This window comes from Lepidochelys kempii, chromosome 5 (assembly GCF_965140285.1).
Source record: "Lepidochelys kempii isolate rLepKem1 chromosome 5, rLepKem1.hap1, whole genome shotgun sequence".
NCBI lineage: Eukaryota > Metazoa > Chordata > Testudines > Cheloniidae > Lepidochelys > Lepidochelys kempii.
The window spans coordinates 37,476,126-37,494,603 of record NC_136384.1 but is presented as its reverse complement, the minus strand read 5'-3'; the positions used below and the strand labels follow the sequence as shown (position 1 = coordinate 37,494,603).

Sequence of the window (18,478 nt, the reverse complement as noted above, 5' to 3'; positions counted from 1 at the left end):
TTAAATGAGTGTTCTTTTCTGCATGTACATCAATCATCCTACAAATAAAGAAGAAATTAAATTCCACCCACTTCATAAATCAATTATAAGAAGATCATTTTTTAAAAAATGTAACAGATCTGATTACCATACACAAACAATTTCTTAGGCAGAACACTAGGAGGGAATTCAGGTCAAATTACAGTCACTACAGTCTAGGTTTAATTTTAATGACCTTGCACGGAAAACAAGCATAGAAAGCTAGAGCCTGATACACCTCTTATTTACCTAGATTTACACTAGAGTAACCCCACAACTTCAGTAGAGTTACTCCTGATTTACACCAGTATGAGAGGAGAATCAGACCTTTGATGTAGACATACAATTTCCCATGATACTTCATTGTTCTAGACATACCAGCGGGCTTCATGCACTAGAATTTATCAATCATAGGCTAGCAGTGTCCATAGAGCACAGTCCTTACTAGCTCCCATGGTGTACATCGCAACAGGAAAAGTATGCCACTGAGAAGTACACCAGCATAAATCAGGAGCCGGGCTGGCTCTAGGCACCGGCAAAACAAGCAGGTGCTTGGGGCAGCACATTTCTAGGGGCGGCATTCCGGCGCTGGCCATGCCGCCCCTAGAAATGTGCCCCCATCGCCCCAGCTCGCCTCCGCTCCACCCCCGCCTGCTCCCCTGAGCGCGCTGCCGCCGCTCCGCTTCTCCCCCCTCCCTTCCAGGCTTGCCACGCGCCAAACAGCTGATAAGCCTGGGAGGGAGGGAGAAACCGGCGTGCTCGGGGGAGGAGGCGGTGGTGGTGGAGTGGAGGTGATCTGGGACGGGGAGCAGTTCCTGTAACCCCCCCCCCGATTACTTCCTGCGCTCCCCCCCCCCTTGCTCTCCTCTGCTCCGCCTGCTCCCCTGAACGCGCTGCCTCTCCCTCGCCTGAGAGGGAGGGGGAGAAGCGGAGCAGCAGCGTGTTCAGGGGAGCAGGCAGAGCGGAGGAGAGCTAGGGTGGCGGTTGCGGGGGGGGAGTCGCAGGAAGCAATTGTGGGGGGGGAATGCGGCACGCCCGGGGAAGGAGGCGGGGACGGGGATTTGGGGAAGGGGTGGAGTTGTGGTGGAGCCAGGGGCAGGAGGGCACAAAAAAAAAGGCGGGGGCGGCTAAAATTTTTTTTGCTTGGGGCGGCAAAAATCCTAGAGCTGGCCCTGATCAAGAGTACCTCCAGTGAGGTCTGAACAATGTGTAAAATTGCAATTCCTGGAGTTTTGGGTTTGTTCTCAAAGTTCAGAGATGAACTCATGGGTTTGGGAACTCATGAGAACTGAATTTAATATAAGGTTTGCATGAACTGCCACAAACAAAAACTATGGAGTTTCATGGAGCTCTGTTTTATAGCTCTACTGATATTTGTATTCATTTGTCACACAATCAAACACAATGCTGTACCATTCCCACATTAGCCCAATGAAACTTTTCATGGTTCCTAAAGAGTTGTAAGATTCAACAGAAATGAGAATACTATTAAGAGGGCCACATGTAAGCATCTGAAAACTAGAAAATTCAGTTTTATTTATGGTCACCCATCTTTACCATACGTTGAAAACTCATTTCAGAAATATTGCTTTCTGAACACGTTGTTAGGATACAGATATTCAGGCCTGTCGGTAAAGGCCTGTACTCTAAGAATTTAGGTGTATTCTTATCACTTGGCTAGTTATAGAGGTATAAAAGAAAGAATCAAAAATCACTGTCTGCCGGTGTAAGGTCCTTCTCTTACTGGGACAGTCTGAGGCCCTGTCCTTAGGCTAAGGCCTTTGGCTAAGCAGCAGAGGCAGCCATAAGCTGGGAAGCGACTGGTGACAGCCTCACATTCCAAACTAGTCACATTGAAAGAAGGTGCTATTGGGCTGTTAGGAATACAATCCTGTCCTGATAATGCCTATCACCTCCAGAGAAAGGGAAGTGCCTACAAAATGTAAAAGGAAACTTCGTTTGATAGCATCCTGTCTGGCAAGAACTCACTTATCAATAGTTGTGATGTGAAATCCTCCCTTCTGCATTGTTTTGTCATTATAGTTCCCACTTTGTTATTGTTTGTCTGTATAATCTCTGTCTGGTTCTGCGATTGTTTCCGTCTGCTGTATAATTAATTTTGCTGGGTGTAAACTAATTAAGGTGGTGGGATATAATTGGTTACATAATCATGTTAAAAGAAAAGGAGTACTTGTGGCACCTTAGAGACTAACCAATTTATTTGAGCATAAGCTTTCGTGAGCTACAGCTCACTTCATCGGATTGAAGTGAGCTGTAGCTCACGAAAGCTTATGCTCAAATAAATTGGTTAGTCTCTAAGGTGCCACAAGTACTAAGTGAGCTGTAGCTCACGAAAGCTTATGCTCAAATAAATTGGTTAGTCTCTAAGGTGCCACAAGTACTCCTTTTCTTTTTGCAAATACAGACTAACACGGCTGTTACTCTGAAAATAATCATGTTACAGTATGTTAGGATCGGTTCGTTATATTTCAGGAAAATGATTGGTTAAGGTAAAGCTAAGCAGCACTCAAGTTTTACTATATAGTCTGCAGTCAATCAGAAAGTGAGTGGGGGGTGGGTGGGAATGGGAACAGAAAATGGGGGTAAGGAAATTGGAATCATGTTTGGCTAAGGGCAGGAATGGGAACAGAGACACATGTGTAAGACCTGGGTGTCAGAGCTGGGAAGGAGGACACTAAGGAAGGAAACTGGAATCATCCTTGCTGGAAGTTCACCCCAATAAACATTGAATTGTTTGCACCTTTGAACTTCGGGTATTGTTGCTCTCTGTTCATGCGAGAAGGACCAAGGAAGTAAGTGGGTGAAGGAATAAGCCCCCTAACACACATCAATGAAAAATTAGAGATAGGTCCATGTCAAAGACTCAGATCTGACAACTCCCAAACACTGGGCCACTTCTGATCTTCATGAACTTTTGCAACTGGTTCCTATATCTATAAATGACTAAACAAAAAAGTCCAGATCCAAAACAGCATCCTCTACCTTAAATCTGGCAAAGTTTCAATCCAGATCTGCAGCTGAGGCCCATCTTTACATAAAATTAATTATCTACAAATTTTAGTCCACTTGTTTCTCTCCCTTTTTTCTTTTACACATATTTCAGTTTTGACATAGCTGAGAAAGCCTAAACCAATGAACAGAAAGGCTCTAAAATACTGGCTATGAAGTTATCAAAATCTTGGATATAGAGCTTACTGTCTTGGTGACTTATCACTAGAATTTTTCACTGTATGATCTGCAGACAGGTTTTAGTGTGAATCACCTGAAGTAAAATAATATTTTCTCCTGCTTATCAGACTAATATATTTCCCCCTATACAAATCTCAGGTTAACAGACAGATACACAGTCACTGTCAAAAAGTGTCTGGATTCCATATCTATTCTGGACAGTAATAGTGTAGACTTGCTATAGGGCAGGCTTTTACTCTAACAGTAAAGAAAGGGTATTAAGCCAATAAAACTATGGGAAATTAAAACTTTTTCTATGAAAAAAATATAAGGAAACTGCTTAAACATGAAGGAAATAAGGTGATATTCCTTCCTCTAATAATGATGGATCCATTGGCTTTCTTGCTTGGCTGAGGAATACAATTATACCTTCATACTTTTTATTTAACAGGCACATGTTGAGAAAACTAGCTGGCTTATGAGACCTTTAGAAAGTACAAGAACCCAACACAATCAAGTCCGAGTCCAAACTGGAGACCACCATAAAATATATATTTGCTGCTATTACTAATAAGTAGCAAATAGTAGTAGTGAATACTAGTAAATAAAGTAGACTCCCATAATTTCCTCAGTCTAAATTCTTGAAAGCAAAGAGGTCTCCTCTTCCTGTAGCCTCATTATGTGTAGGCAATTTACTTTTAAGTGTATATGCCGTATAACGAAACCACAGTTGGCTTTGGAAATTGACATTGGTACCTCCTTGATCAGAAGAGGCATGGAATAAGATTTGGAGGAATATTTACACTGCAATTTGGTTGTCTCTCTTCTCCAATCTTCCTCCTTTACTATGGTGGAATGTACTCTGGATTCTAATTCAGATGCACAAAACTGCCCTACCAATGACTCTTTCTGATTATATTATGTGATAACTGGTACTGTTATGCACATCATGTTACAGCATCCTTCTACCTATTTATTCTGCAACCAAGATAATTTAGTCTTCTAACATAATTCATTTAACACTAGTTAGAAGAATGTCATTGCTCATTTCCAAATCAGAAATTTACAGTATTTGCACATACAGTATTTATACTGGAAAGGTTTTTAATATGCTATTAACTTTAGCCATTATAAAAATTCTGCAATACTGGAAGGCTTATATACAACCTTTATACTTCTTTAGAACTATTGAAATAATTCACTTCATACTTGATTTGTTTCCTATAGTCCCTAACAAAAAGGGCCTACTTGGTGCAAAGGGGCTGAGGGGGAAATGGCCCAGGGAGAGAGATGGACAAAGGGAGAGAAGGAGGGCAGGCAGGAAGGCTGCCGCCAAAGGGTCCCTGGGTCAGGACCCAGAGTAGAGGGCGGGCCTGGGTACCCCCCTTGCACTTCCACCTGCCCGTTAGGAGTGGCCATCATGGACTGCACCGACCCTTGCCAAAAGGGGTTAGACTTTTGAGTGTGGTTGGCCACTGTGGCTGGGATTAAGAGAAAGACTGCTGATAACACCAAACCCCTGGAAGGGGGTGAGACCAGAGTAGTGGGCACTGCCAGAGGGCAGCGTCCTGAAGAGGATGCCGCGATCTGGGAGAAACGCAGGTTGAGACGCCAATCTAGGGTGAGAGACGGACGGGACACCACCGGCAGAGGGCACTCCGCATGAACTGAGCTAATTTCCAGAGTCAACAGCAGGAGGCGCTGTGGTGGTGAGTCCCAACCCTGTCACACAACCTTTACTACAGGCATCACTACCAGTATCAGCAGTAACATAATTAAAATTCATATTAATATGAAATCCAATCAGAAACATGTTATATGTTAAAGACATGGTCATGTGGAATGAATATGATATTTACAAAGAGAGGGAGGTTACAAAGAATTTTCTATTTAAATAGAAGAGTTAAACATACCAGTGTTACCTGGGGTCCAATGCATTCAGAAACCTCTTACTTTATTCTGCCTAAGATTTAGGAGCTTCTTGAATATACAGAGAAAGTTACAGCTGTGTGATTGTTAAAATACTCAAAATAATCTGAGTTATCAAAGACAAATGGCATATTTGAAGTATCAAACATCTTAATGTGAAATGTTATATTTTAGTACAGTTTGCTATGATTGAATTTACTTGGAACAGTTAATTCCATCAACACAATGAAACTTCCAGCCCTTGTTTTTATAATGCTTTGTTTTTGAGAAAAGATTGAGCATATTTCATCACATCTGCATCTTAAAAGCAGTCCCAATTTTTATACTAATGTACTGATGTGCACCTGCACCCAAAGACAATCCTTGTATCAGTTCAAACATGGCTACTGACTGATGTTACTTGGTCGGATTCCTTCATTCATGAGTACTGGATTGCTCAGAAGATCATCTCTTGTTTTGTTTAAACTGTGAAATGCTGAAGTCTGCATTTTATACTGGTGTCTTTTTTCTAAGCAAAAATGTAATAAAGTAAGCCTGAGGAAAAATTATAAAACTTGACCTATTATTCCATTACCGTGTTACCATGGCAATTCATCTTCCTGGGAGAGCAGAGAAACTAGATATATAGATCTTCTATGGTGCCATTTCAGTTCTCTTGTGATAGACTATAAAAGTAATGTCTGTTGTATCTTATCAGATCTGACAATGATCTTCATTAAAGAACTAGAGTAGAGGAACAGCAGGGAATGAATGACGGTGAGTGAGTGCTCAGTCAAAAGTTCAATATTGTGAAGACTAATAAAAAGGGCACTTTAAAAATGTTTAACAAAAGATTTTAACTGCTAACTGACCAAAGATGTCAATGTAAAACTCACATTTCCAAATTCTACTCTCATACTCATGTAATCCCACTGGCTTTAGTCCTACTGGCTGGTTGGCCCAACTATGCTTAATCTGCAAACTCGGAGATCCAGTGAAGGCAAGGTTCAACAATCACCCAGCTTCTCTGCATTGCACATTAACTGGCAGAACCTCTGCTGATATCCCAAATCAAGATCAATGGGATTTGCAACACATAAAGGAGTTAATCCCTTCTCCTATATGTGGACTGAAGCATATGCAGTCATCCAAACAGGCTGTTGTATATGTTTGCATATTGTAGAGGTTCTTTTTGCCAGTTGGACAGTGTATCCACCCTGCCCATTAAGAATTCCCGAGTGGTGTATGTACATATGTTGATGCATGTGGGCTGAGAAGAGGGGCAGAGGAAACACATAATAAGTATAAAAAATCACCTGTTCCCATGTCTAGGTGAAAGGAAGTATTTTAGTTCCCCTTTATTAGGCTAGTTGACCTTCCTACCCATCTGCTCAGGGTTAGCAATTTCCCCTCAACCCACTCAAATCCTTGTCAGTTATCCTTTTATGAAAACCTGGCCAAAGAGAATAATCTTGTATTGGGCCCTGAGCTCAAACTCAGGCTCTTTTTAACCAAAGAGGAGGCAAATTCCAGAGCTGAGGGTACGTCACCGGAAATACCCTGAAATAACCACTAACATTTCATCGAGTTGCCTATCACCATAATCTCAGTTTTACCTGGGTTGAGTTCAAGCCACCTCAAAAGACCGAGAAAGACGAACTCGAGCACTAGAATACCTCTCTATTTAAGGAAAGACTCCCAGGACATGGAAAGAGAAGGAGGGGGGACAGGGAGTGAAAAAGACATGATCAAAGCAATGGAACTAGAGAATTTTACTTTTCTGAAGGTTTAGTTGGATTTTTCAAGTGCCTGTGAATCTGGAAGTCAAGGCAAACCTAATGGCAGTATGGAAAAAGCTTCAAAATGAAGGGAACCTGCTAGTTCACATTTATGGTGACCATGTGAGCCAGGTTTCATTCACACACCTCTCCTGTGGGACTATCACTTGAACAATGCTTTAGGCAAAGGGAAGGGCATGGAGATATGCCCAAGATCATTTATCATGTCTTTGGAAGGAACTGCATATAGCTTCACAAGTCCCAGACATAAGAACATAAGAATGGCCGTACTGGGTCAGACCAAAGGTCCATCCAGCCCAGTATCCTGTCTACTGACAGTGGCCAATGCCAGGTGCCCCAAAGTGAGTGAACCTAACGGGTAATGATCAAGTGATCTCTCTCGTGCCATCCATCTCCACCCTCTGACAAACAGGCTAGGGATACCATTCCTTACCCATCCTGGCTAATAGCCATTAATGGACTTAACCTCCATGAATTTATCCAGTTCTCTTTTAAACCCTGTTATAGTCCTAGCCTTCACAACCTCCTCAGTCAAGGAGTTCCACAGGCTGACTGTGCGCTGTGTGAAGAACTTCCTTTTATTTGTTTTAAATGCTGCTGCTCATTAATTGAATGTGGTGGCCCCTAGTTCTTATATTATAGGAACAAGCAAATAACTTTTTCTTATTCACTTTCTCCACACCACTTATGATTTTATATACCTCTATCATATCCCCCCTTAGTCTCCTCTTTTCCAAGCTGAAAAGTCCTAGCCTCTTTAATCTCTCCTCATATGGGACCCGTTCCAAACCCCTAATCATTTTAGTTGCCCTTCTCTGAACCTTTTCTAACGCCGTATATCTTTTTTGAGATGGAGACCACATCTGTACGCAGTATTCAAGATGTGGGCGTACCATCGATTTATAGTCCTGTGCTTTAATATTTCTTCTCTAATATTTATAGTATACACTGAGAGCTTGGAAATCTTTCCCCTTCAAAATACCAAATTTCAGCATGCAACATATTTTTAGATAAGCTATAAATCTCTGAAAATTAAACTTTATAGTGAAAATCCTAATAGATGTTTAATGGCATACAGTGCCATCAAGTATAATATTGCAATATTACTCCATGCTTTAAAAAAAACCCCAAAAGTCTAGCATAGGTTATTAAAACATTTTTTAACTAAAAATGGCCTCTTTAAAAAAGCATGTAACATTGTTTTTTACAGATTATGAACACCCACTCCACCAACCCAAACAACTTGCTTTTAGATTCAGACCTGGTGCACAAGCAATAAAAGCTGAAACATCTCATTACACACACCACATAAGGAAAAAAGGTGTGGATGGTTTAATGCAAAGAAAGAGAGGAGGCAAAAGAGTGGAGGGGGGAAATACATATGTGCTCACGCATGGCATTTGAAAACTCAAGAAGAATAACAAGCAGGGTCAAAAAATTCTATCATGTGTACCATTGTCAGCCTCCAAGCCCTTACTGAAGCATGAAATAAAGCACTGGTCTCGTTTCTTAATAGCCAAAAGAAGGGGACTAATACTGAAATAGCCAATATTTATAACAGTTAGCATTTTCAAAGTACCTGCAAATACTGGGACTGAGCCCCAGTTGTGGCTGACAAATACTTAGTGCAGCTCAAGATAAATGGGTGGAGGCACAAAGATGTCCTTTGCACTCCCCTGAACCTGGCCCATCTGGTCTCTGCTCCAGCCACAGTGTAAAGTGGAGCAGCTGGGGCCATAATGGCTTCCAGAGATGTCCCGACCATGTCCTAGATTCCTTCGGTCACAGACTGTCTAGTGGCCAATGAGAACAGCTGTAGTAGATGCTACAGTGACCCTACATCACTCAAGGAGTCTCCAGTGGAAAACTAGTTAGCTTCACAGTTGCTCTGCAGCAGTGATATAAATAGGGCCCTACCAAATTCACTGCCATGAAAAACACGTCACGGACTGTGGAATCTGGTCTCCCACCATGAAATATGGTCTCTTGTGTGCTTTTACCCTATACTATACAGATTTCACGGGGAAGACCAGCGTTTTTCAAATTGGCGTCCTGACCCAAAATGGAGTTGCAAGGGGCCCCAAGGTTATTTTAGGGGGGTCGTGGTATTGCCACCCTTACTTCTGCACTGTCTTCAGAGCGGGGTAGCCAGAGAGTGGTGGCTGTTGGCCTGGTGCCTAGCTCGGAAGGCAGAACACTGCCAGCAGCAGCACAGAAGTAAGGGTGGCAATACAACACCAAAATGTTGACCAGAAGTGGACCGTGAATTTGGTACAGCCCTAGAAATAAAGCAACCCTGACACAGCCAAAGATTACACCACATTTTGTTCCTTAGCCTAATAAATATTACCAGAAATTTTGCAGCTGTAGCTCATTAAGGACTAGCGTGTGGACCTGATCAAATTTAGATCCAAACTTTATATAACATCACAGTTGTTGTTGGGTTTTTTTTGTTTTGGTTTTTTTTGTATTGTGACAATACCTAGAAGCTCAAAAAAAATCAGTTCCCCATTTTACTAGTCACTGGTTAAACACAGAGGGAGGGCCAGTCCTGAAGGCCTTACAATTTACTGACAAAGGGTGAGAGAATCATCCCCATTTTATAATGGGAGAACTGAGGCACAGAGAGATTAAACAAATATTAAATTAGACATCATTAGAGATGGACCTGAGCTAGTGCCTGGCTCCATCAGAGTCACAAAGTAGGGTCCTGTTAGGGTCAGTCCTGCATCCAGTACTAGTCAATGATTTAATTAATGACTTTGATAATGGAGTGGAGAGAATGCTTCTAGTATTTGCAAATTATACCAACCTAGGAAGGGTTTCTAGTACTTTGGAGGACAGGACTGGAATTCAAAATGACCTTTGACAAATTAGAGAATTGGTCTGAAATCAACAAGATGAAATTCAATAAAGTGTAAAGAACTTCTCTTACAAAGGGAAAAAATCAAATGCACACTTACAAAATGGGAAATATCTGACTTTGTGATAGTACTGCTTAAAAGTTGTAGTGGATTAAAAATTGAATACAGGTCAATAACATGATGTAATTGCAAAAAAGGCTAATATCATTCTAGGGTATATCAACAGTATAGAAGACATGAAAGGCAACTGTCCCATTCTACGCCGCACTGGTGAGACCTCAGCTAGAGTATTGTGCCTATTTCTGCGTGACAGATTTTAGGAAAGATGTGGATAAATTGGAGAGAACCAGAGGAGAGCAACAAAAATGATAACCGGTTTAGAAAACCTGACTTATGAGGAAAGGTTAAAAAAACTGGCCATGTTTAGTCTGGAGAAAAGATGATTGAGGGGGGAACCTGATAAGTCTTCAAGTATGTAAAAGGCTACTATAAAGACGACACTGATCAATTTTTCTGTAGTCACAGAATAGGACAAGTAGTAATGAATTTAATGTGCAGCAAGGGAGATTTAGATAAGATATTTGGAAAACCTTTCTAACTATGGCTATGTCTACACTACCGAGTATGATGGCAAAACTAATGTTACTGAGAGGTGTGACTATTCCACCCTCCTGAGCGACGTAAGTGCTCGTGTGCACAGTGTTATGTCGATGGGAAAGTTTCTCCCATCGACATACCTTATGCCGTTTATGGGGATGGGATTTTTATGCTGACAGGAGAGCTCTCTCTTGTTAGCATGGAGCATCTTCACTCGATGCACTGCAGCGGTACGTGTAGTCATGGCCTATAAGGGTAGCTAAGCTCAGGAATAGGCTTCCAAGGGAGGTTGTGGAATCCCCATTATTGGGGGTTTTTAATAATAGGTTAGACAAACTCCTGTCAGGGATGGTCTAAGTTTTCTTGGGCCTGACTCAGCACAGAGGGCTGGACTTGGTGACCTCTTAAAGTTCTTTACAGACCTACATTTCTATGATCCTATTAGAAAAATAAGAAACAGTTAGAATGAGTCCTTTTAGTTTCTAGTGGAACCAGACTCTAAACAATGCATCTCTCTTACACTTGGCTCTGGTGACCTCTAAGGGTACTTGCAATCTAATGGAGTTTCTAAAACTGGCTGTTCTGCCCACAGAGCAATTTATAACCTAAAAATAGATGTGTTCTTGCTCTGTCAGACCTGTATTTGGTTTAAAGTTGTGATAAATCTTTCATTTCTTTGACTGACTTCTCACCTTCCCCTCAAAGGCTTTTGACTTTCATTTGGCAGACTTAACTGTTTTCTCCATGCAAATTAGGAGCACGAGGCTGGATGTCTGCTGACTGCCCAGATAATTAGATGAGAACTTGAAGGTGCTTCCTAGTTATGAGGTAACAGTAATGCATTGAACTAAAGTATTAACCCAGAGACTGAAAGTCAAGGTCATTATTACCAAATAAAAGAGGGAGCATCAAGATATTATAGAGGCTGAAATATCCCATCCTCTCATTCTTGCTCTATGATTATCTATGATAAATCTTTGATTAACTACCATACTTCTCTCCAGAACTCGTAATGCATATCCTCATAATATAGGACAGTTTCTGAATCTCTCCTCACTTTGTCACCCCACTTTACCTCATTCTTCTCAATACCTCCTCTCCTGCTTCCTGAAGCCAGATTCCCCCACTAATATTAAATTTCCTTTTTAATTAACATGTCATTTTTCGGAGTTCAGTGGGCTGATAATATGGTGAGAAATTAAGGCTGCCATGCTAATGCGGAGTTCTATGGTAGTAGCCTATCAGACTGCATGGCTTTGCATTATATTGTATAGATTAATGAAAAATGACTGTACAGTCATTAGGCAAAAGAGAACCCCACAGCCAGTTATACAATCCCTTCATTTTGAATAAGAAATAAATGTACAGTTATGGATGAGTAAGTGAATGGGATACCTGGGCTGAGTGGTTGAGACAATTCAATTTAAGTATAATTTTATTTGTAACACACCCTTCCTCCTCCTTGTAACAAAGTGAAGAGGGCAGAACAACTGGATTCTATTTCTGGCTCTGCCTTTGACCAGGTGTGTGATTTTGAGCAAATAATTTCACCTAGGTGTTCCATTTTCATTGACTGTAGAAAGGAGATAAATGATACCCACATACCTTTGTAAAGCACTTTGAGATGTACAGATCGAAAATCCTATAGAAAAGTATTTTTAAAAACTTTAATGGGTTCGTCATGGAAAGGAATTGGAGGAAGCTAATATATAAGGGGCCAGCAACGGTCAAAAAATACCTCTAAAAATAACTTTATTGAAGTAACAATTAAAAATGAAGAGGAAGGCCTGCAAACGAGAATATGGGGGTCTGAGCACCACACCCTGATACCACTACAGAAGTAAGATCTACTGATGGTTTCAGGTGTGACCGTGAGATCCCTTTAAAGTAGACCATGTCTGAAGATCCAACTGCCAGTAAAGTCAGTGGAAGTACTCCCAATGTTTCCATTGACTTCAGTGGGATCAGGCTCTCAAAGAGTCTTGAATGTAATCATACCTATACTGTAAAGTACAAGAGTTGCTTTAAGTCCCCACAGGACCAATCTGCCATTTTACAGACAGCAAGCTTAAAGCAGGCCAGAAGAGTATAATATGTCCAGCTGCTAAAAATCAGTGAGCAAACAGACTCCTGAATTATGAACCAGCTGCAAGCACCGGGCAAGTCCTGAAGGAAGCCTTCAGTGAAAGAGAAGCCTTCAAGACAGATGCACTAATGATCAGTTACTAATGAGTCTGTTACAGTTTATATCAGGTGCGTTGTTGCTAGCTGACTGTTTTTAATTAATGTCAAGGCATGGACACAAATTACATATTTTTATTACTCCTTATGCTTATGGATTATATTAGGTTACATTCTCCTTTCAGTACTTTAAACTTCATAAAAAAAAATAAATCCTTAGGAATCTCCCTGGCCTACTTTGTTTCACAATGATGTGACCATTATTTTAGGTTGATACCAGGCTTTAGGAATGTTTTACATTGTTATTCATACTGTATTTAATGTGTTGCTGTCTTATGAAAACCATGTATTATACATTTAATTGCATACTCAGATTTTGTCTGTCTTTATGCAAACTGATTTAAGCAAAACTAAGTCTTTTCTCAACAGCTAAGGTCTTGTCAGCCACATGTGCAAAACTGTAAACATAACCTGTCTCAAAACATTAAAAAATAGTCAGATTTGGTTAAGAAAGAACAGGGTTTGGTAGAGAATGCTAAATTTAGGAGAAAGGTGTGAACTGGTACATGCATCTCTTTGCTTAGTTTATGGCTTAAAACAGATGTTCTCTATACAAACACCTTGGTTTTTTAAACCCCAGCTAAGTTTCTCTCATTTGGAACAAAGTCTAGGAATGTTCATATTAAATACCAACTACTGTTACAAACACTTCAAGAATTAAAAAAAGAATTAAGTGTTCTTCAGCAGAATACTGAACCTAGAAAACATTTTTGAAGGTTCAAATTGCTGGTCAACTTCTGCTATTAATTTAAAGATGAAAACATGTTCCTATTCCTAATTATTTAAATATAAGCCCTGTCGTCTGAAGCTTTAAAGAGAAGGAAGCTCTCTCTCCTTTCCTTAGCTCTGTCTAGGCTCCCTTACCCAACTGTACCTGACGGCAGTCAGTCAGGGTGACCCCAGGCACATTCAGTGTCTTGTCCTTTTATTTTCCAACGAAGCCAACTGCCCCCACACTCAAAACTTAACTGAATTTCAACCATGTGCCCCATACTGTCAGAAAACTGAGGCCAGGCCCATTCAGTCCATTCCTCTTGCTTTCCACTAGATCCTCCCTCGCCAGTGAAGACTCTAAGCATCTGCAGTTCTTAGGCAGCTCTGGGCTGCTGTTCCCCATTTCCCCAACAGGTGAGAGTACTGGATGGTGAGGACTCCATCAAGCCTCTTAGATATCCTGGCCACTATGGATGTAGAAGCCCTCTACACCAACATTCCACACAAAGATGGACTACAAGCTATCAGGAACAGTATCCCCAATAATGTCACGGCAAACCTGGTGGCTGACCTTTGTGACTTTGTCCTCACCCACAACTATTTCACATTTGGGGACAGTATATACCTTCAAGTCAGCGGCATTGCTAAGGGTATCCGCATGGCCCCAAGTATGCCAACATTTTTATGGCTGACTTAGAACAACGCTTCCTTAGCTCTCGTCCCCTAACGCCCCTACTCTACTTGCTCTACATTGAGGATGACATCATCTGGACCCATGGAAAAGAAGCCCTTGAGGAATTCCACCACAGTTTCAACAATTTCCATCCCACCATCAACCTCAGCCTAGACCAATCCACATAAGCGGTCCATTTCCTGGACATTGCTGTGCTAATAAGCGATGGTCACATAAACACCACCCTATACCAGAAACCTACTGACCACTATACTTACATGCCTCCAGCTTCCATCCAGGACACACCACGCAATCCATTGTCTACAGCCAAGCTCTTTGATACAACCACATTTGCTCCAATCCCTCAGACAGAGACAAACACCTACAAGATCTCTATCAAGCATTCTTAAAACTACAATACCCACCTGCTGAAGTGAAAAAACAGATCGACAGAGCCAGAAGAGTACCCAGAAGTCATCTACTACAGGAGAGGCCCAACAAAGAAAATAACGGAACGCCACTAGCTGTCACCTTCAGCCCCCAACTAAAACCTCTCCACCGCATCATCAAAGATTTACAACCTATCCTGAAAAATGATCCCTCACTCTCACAGATCTTGGGAGACAGATCAGTCCTCACTTACAGAAAGCCCCCCATACTGAAGCAAATACTCTCCAGCAACCACACAACAAAAACACTAACCCAGGAACTTATCCTTGCAACAAAGCCCGATACCAATGCTGTCCACATATTTATTCGAGTGACACCATCACAGGACCTAATCACATTAGCCACGCCATCAGGAGCTCATTCATCTGCACATCTACCAATGTGAAATATGCCATCATCTGCCATGTACATTGGCCAACCCGCACTGTCTCTACGCAAAAGAATAAATGGACACAAATCTCACATCAGGAATCATAACATTCAAAAACTGGTACAAAGAACACTTCAACCCCTCTGGCCACTCAGTAAAAGATTTAAGGGTGGCAATTTTGCAACAGAAAAGCTTCAAAAACTGACTCCAACGAGAAACTGCTGAGCTTGAATTAATATGCAAACTAGATACCATTAACTTGGGTTTGAATAGAGATTGGGAGTGGCTGGGTCATTACACATATTGAATCTATTTCCTTAACTTAAGTATCCTCACAGCTTCTTGTCAACTGTCTAAGTGGGCCATCTTGATTATCACTACAAAAGTCTTTTTTTTTCTCCTGCTGATAATAGCTCATCTTAACTAATTAGCCTCTTAAAGTTTGTGTGGCAACTTCCACCTTCTCTGTGTGTGTGTGTATATATAGATCTTCTTACATGTTCCATTCTATGCATCCGATGAAGTGGGCTGTAGCCCGTGAAAGCTTATGCTCAAATAAATTTGTTAGTCGCTAAGGTGACACAAGTACTCCTGTTCTTTTTGCGGATACAGACTAACACGGCTCTGAAAGATGTCCATGATCTCTCCCTAAGAGCTGACCAGTGTCAGCTTCAAAGCAGCAGCTTGGTGGCAATGGATGGCAAAAAGCAGCTGCAGCAGCTCCAAGGAGACAGAAGCATTTTTTTGTTTGTTTTTGTTTATCTCCCAGATCTGTGTAACTATACCAAAACTAGGGCCGAATCTTCAGCTAATGTAAATGGCAAAGCCCCACTGAAATCATAGGAGCTGTGCCTAATTACACCATTGCAGCCAAACTTTCAGCCAAGACTCTCTGTGCACATGAACCTAGGGGCACCCATCTCTAGCCAAGATTTTCAAAATGGGTGCCTAAAGTTAGGGCCTGATTTTTCAAATCAGTTAGTGCACAAAGATTCCCATTACCTTCAGTGGGATCTGCTGGGTTCTCTGCCCTTTTGAAAATAGTCATTTATTTAGGCAATTAAAGGATTTTAGTGGAATAACTGTGGACACTTAGTTCTGAAAATCTTGGCCTCTGTGCACGAAGTCACATATGGGCAAGCATATAGTAGAACTGGCACCTGCAAAATTTCTGTCCCAATGGGTTTCATGTGCAAATTCTAAGCACTTGTTTGCACAAGTGTTTGAATATACAAAGTCTGGGTGCCTAGTGTACACATGCAAATTTCTGTGCATGCACAAAGTGGAGGTGATATACTGAAGTTTAACCCATAAGATAAGCCATTCATCATATAAAATCCAAGATGAAGGGAGCTCAGAATCCAAACCTAGTCAAATCTGAACAGAAGTCCCTTTTTCAAAGAGAGGATGACAATATTGTTTCTTGAAAAGTGCTGGCCTGCTTTTGACTACAGCTTAAGAAAGCAGGTCCTTTAATTTGAAAGTTCTCCACAGAACTGGAGCATTATGAGGATCTAAGATCTTTGCCAAAGGAAGAATGATGCTCATTCTCCGAGAGGGCATATGCATTTTTTTATACAGCAATTGTCTTGTGAGATGCATCAGGCTGCTGTGACTAGCAGTCCTTTAGACTGCAGCAGCATCTCTTGACATTTGTAAATTCCTAAATATAACATGGCCTGGCCATTTCTTATCCATCAGACAAGATTTCTCCATGTTACAGGGCTTGGTTTGAGGATCTGCACAGCAAGGTTGAACTATATAAAGTTCTAAATGGTATCCCTACTGCTGTGGGAATTCCGTGCCAAAATAAAATTTATGTGAACAATATTTTAAAATTCTGCCTATTTTATTTGTCAAAATAACATGCCAATTTCAATTGTTTTTGTAATTTATTTCAAAATACAAAATGTCTCTAACAATATAGACAACAAAAAAGATTCAGCAAATGTTTTTGACAAATAGGTTCCTTACTAGGCATATTAATACAGAACTCTGAATAATTTAAACTACAATACGGAAACATGTTTACTGCATCCTTCAGAAACCGAGGAAAGGCTTGGGGGAGTCAGGGGTAACAAAGGAGCTGAGGGAGAGGGAAGCCATTGCTGAGAGAGAGCTTGGGTGTGAACTTGGAGGGCTGTTAAGTGCATGTTGGAGAAGTATGGAACAGTTTTATTTTGGGGCAGGTAGGGATTGTAAGAGCCTCCCCCATGCAGACCCTGGCTAACACCTAGCCTCTCTCGTTCAGTCAGGCACATCTGCCCTGTCCCCATATGTCCCTGCACCCCCACTCAGCCCCCCCCCCATAGTCCCATCTCCAAGTGTCCCTGCACTCCCTCCCCCTGTCTCCATGTGGCCCTTCATGCCCATTCAGCCACTTCCTCCCCCTGTTCCCATGTATCCCTGCACCCCCACTCAGCCACTCTCCTCTATTTGGCCCTGCACCCCCTCCCGCATCCCCCTGTTCCCGTGTGTCCCTGCACCCCATTCCCATTCAGCCCCTGCCCCAGTCTGTCCCCCCATTAGCCCTTCTGAACCTCAGTCTGAGGACCCCAGCAGCCTCATGTGCCCCACGCTGTCCGTCCCCCATGTCCAATTCCTCTTGACCTGGCCCCACAAGCAGGGCGCTGAGAGGAAGGCAGCTTTTTTCTCTTCCCTATCCATAGCTGGGGCTTGCTCTCACTCAGGAGAGGCTGCTCTGTTCTGGCATCACAGTGGCCCCTGGTGGGCAAAAGGCATAACTGTAGCATCTTTTCGGCAAAATGTATTTTCTGTGTGGGGGGAAAAAAATCAGTGCGGCACATGAATTCTGCACATACACAGTGGTGCAGAATTCCCCCAGGAGTAGTATCTTTATGACATTAGCATATGTTAAAACTGTGGAAACATGTCAAGAGGCATTGACAAAAATCAGTATATATGGGCACGATCATGCAAAGTCCTCAGCCTGTGCACTTAAACATGTTTAACTTAAACCATTGACTTGTGCTGAAATTCTTTGCTGGATCAGGGTCAAAGTGCTCAGCGCCTTGCAGGACTGATCTCTAAATGAACAAACAAATAAAATCCTTCTCATACCTGTAGGAAAACTGCCCAGGGAGGCGGAGGCAATGAAAGAGATACGGGAAGATAACAGTTTAGATGATAAAGGACTTTGAGCTACAGGAGCACAAAGTGAGCATGTAAAACTGCTAATATCCTAAAAAGTATAACTGCCGACATATTTTTAATTGTGTGTTTTCACGAATGACCAACAGTTTTCTGACTACTCATGAATATGATCCAGGAATCATATCAAAGTAAACTATTGCTTTTATGCACTAACATATTTATGATTTTGTTTTTCCTTTTTACTATTGAATCAGCTTTAGATGCAAGAAAACATGCACCAGTACAGATTAGAAAATTAGAAAACTAAAGTGGAATTTGGTGGAGGGGATTATACATGCAGTGCTAACCCATCTCCATTCCAACATAAAATTGGGTTTGAACATTCTCCAGTTGGGAGGATGGCTGTACTTCCTGTCCTTTTGCTACCAATGGTGCTCTGTGGACTATTATGCAACAAGTAAGTCATTTTCACCCAAACACTGCTAGCTCCCTCACCTGAGGATATGCCCCAGGTGCAAATATTTTCCTTCCACAAATGTGC

The 18,478-nt window shown here is 41.6% G+C and overlaps 1 protein-coding gene across 1 annotated transcript in view; it reads right to left on the bottom strand.

Moving 5' to 3' along the window:
* The window catches only part of RAB3C (RAB3C, member RAS oncogene family), a 200,602-nt gene that overhangs the window by 114,903 nt on the left and 67,221 nt on the right, over nt 1-18,478 (bottom strand). The window lies entirely within an intron of this gene.